The sequence below is a fragment of the Schistocerca piceifrons genome, chromosome 5 (assembly GCF_021461385.2).
Source record: "Schistocerca piceifrons isolate TAMUIC-IGC-003096 chromosome 5, iqSchPice1.1, whole genome shotgun sequence".
In the NCBI taxonomy this organism is placed as follows: domain Eukaryota; kingdom Metazoa; phylum Arthropoda; class Insecta; order Orthoptera; family Acrididae; genus Schistocerca; species Schistocerca piceifrons.
Window position 1 is genome coordinate 172,220,993 of NC_060142.1, and position 2,457 is coordinate 172,223,449.

At 40.9% G+C, this 2,457-nt stretch overlaps 1 non-coding gene across 1 annotated transcript; it reads left to right on the plus strand.

The window, feature by feature from the left end:
* Window positions 1–326: 326 nt before the first annotated feature.
* On the plus strand, window positions 327–400 carry Trnas-cga. The gene has a single exon. It is a non-coding gene; the product is annotated as a tRNA-Ser (tRNA).
* Window positions 401–2,457: the final 2,057 nt, after the last annotated feature.

A 2,457-nucleotide genomic window follows, 5' to 3' on the forward strand; every position in this document is an offset into this window, starting at 1 on the left:
TAACTGTATCAGTAATTCGGTATTTCAGAATGAGATTTTCACTCTGCAGCGGAGTGTGCGTTGATATGAAACTTCCTGGGAGATTAAAACTGTGTGCACCGACCGAGACTCGAACTCGGGACTTTTGCCTTTCGCGGGCAAGTGCTCTACCATCTGAGCTACCGAAGCACGACTCACGCCCGGCCCTCACAGCTTTACTTCTGCCAGTATCCTTTCTTTCAGGAGTGCTAGTTCTGCAAGGTTCGCAGGAGAGCTTCTGTAAAGTTTGGAAGGTAGGAGACGAGATACTGGCAGAAGTAAAGCTGTGAGGGCCGGGCGTGAGTCGTGCTTCGGTAGCTCAGATGGTAGAGCACTTGCCCACGAAAGGCAAAGGTCCCGAGTTCGAGTCTCGGTCGGTGCACACAGTTTTAATCTGCCAGGAAGTTTCAATTCGGTATTTACCTTTTTTCAAAATTTCTGATGATTGTTCAACATGCTTGAAATATCTTTCAATTATTTTACTTACATCTTACTTTGGAAACAGATATTTTAATTCTGGTAAATAGAAGGAGAGAGTTGTTTCAAGGTCTCTTTCGGTAGTTTGAGTGAATGTCATTATTTTCAGTTTTGCAGCAGAAATCTTGCAGACATATTCTTTTGCAATATCAGAGAATATGTTCTGCAACGATTAGAGCTCATCCGTGTTTTCATCTAGAAAGGCTAAGTCGTCTATAAACAGGGGAGCGTTAACTAATCAATTGCTATTCTTCTTCATCGTCTGCTTCTCCATCTTTCCACATGTATCAGGCATTTGCGTGTTAGACCAACTTGATAGAAATTGTTGATCTTTCGGCGTTTCCCTAGGTCTTCTTAACGACCTTCTGCCCACTGAGTAAAACTTCATCATTAATTTTGGTATTCTGTCTCTACCATTCCCGTATTCGTTAATCTGTTCGTTTAAGCTTTGCAACCCGGGTTTTTCTCTGATCTCAGCAATACTCCTTCTGCCAGAAAAGGGAGTATCCAGTTACTCTTCTTAGAACGCAACTTCGATGCTTTTACTTTTCGCTTTCCTTTTGTTAGGTTCCAAACTCACTTCCATATGTAATGATAGATACTGACATCGTTTGTAGCAATTAAGTAGAGATTCATTTCTTAATTTAGTTCTGTGGCTCTATAGGATTGTTCCGTTAGTGTAATTCAATTTCTCTACTTTCCTGTGTATGTCCATTTCTACCATGAATGTGACATGGTTTCCTAAGGAACTGAACGAGTTAACTCCTTACATTTCCTGATCATTTACTATCGTTTTGATGCGAACTCCTGGTCTATAAAAGCCACAAATTTTGTTTTCGCTTAAGATACTAGTGATTACACACTGGGAGTAGGCTCAGACGGTTCTGCGACCATTTAGGTTGCAGATTCCTCGACTTGCGCCATGCGGTGGTGGGTTTCCGGGTTCCGCTAAATAGGTAAGGGTCCACTACATGCAGAAAGCAGATACAAGGATATCGGTGCCAAGTTGGAAGGGAGTGGGCGGTTTTTTTAGGCTAGACGGTCTCGAAAACATGCAGAAAGGGCATCAAGTTCAATGTGTGCAGGACGAACACAGGAAGAGGGTAGACGTAGGAACTAACAGTGTTGTAAATTGTCATAGCTGTGTTGGAAATGAACCAGAGATCCAAGTCCTAATAGAAATAACTGAATCGCAAATCGTTATATGTACGGAAAGCTGGCTAAAGCTGGAAATAATTTCAGCTGAAATTTTTCAAAGCACTTAACTGTGTTAAGAAAGGGTAGATTAACTACAGTTAGTGCTGGAGTGTTTACGTTGTACTGAAATTGAAGTAGACAGTTCTTGTGAGTTAGTATAAGTAGAGGTTGACTTGACAACCGGAATAAGTTAATAATTGGTCCCTTTTACCGATCCCAGACTCAGATGATACAGTTTCTGAACAGTTCAAAGAAAACTTGAGTCTAATTTCAAATAGGTACCCTACTCATACAATTGTAGCTGGACATGACTTCAGTCTAACCTCGATATGTTGGCGAAAATATATGTTTAATGTCGATGGTAGGCATGAAACGTCGTCCGACACCGTACTGAATGCCTTCGCAGAAAACGTCGTCCGATACCGTACTGAATGCCTTCGCAGAAAATTATTTTGAGCAACTAGTTCAGGAAGCCACTCGAGGCGTAAATGGCTGCGAAAACATATTTGACTCTTAGCAACACATAACACAGACCAGATGAGGAGCAAAATTACAGATAAAAGGATTAATTACCAGAAGGTTGTTGTACCTAGACCGAATGACACGACATAGAAACTCTTCAAAAGTAAGTCCAAAATACATCTCTTTAAAAAGCAAATAAAAATTCACTCGCTACCTTACTAGGAGACAATCTACACTCCTTCGAATATGAATATGTAAACGTAGACCAGAAATGTGGTTTACATTCAAAGAGATAGTATCCAT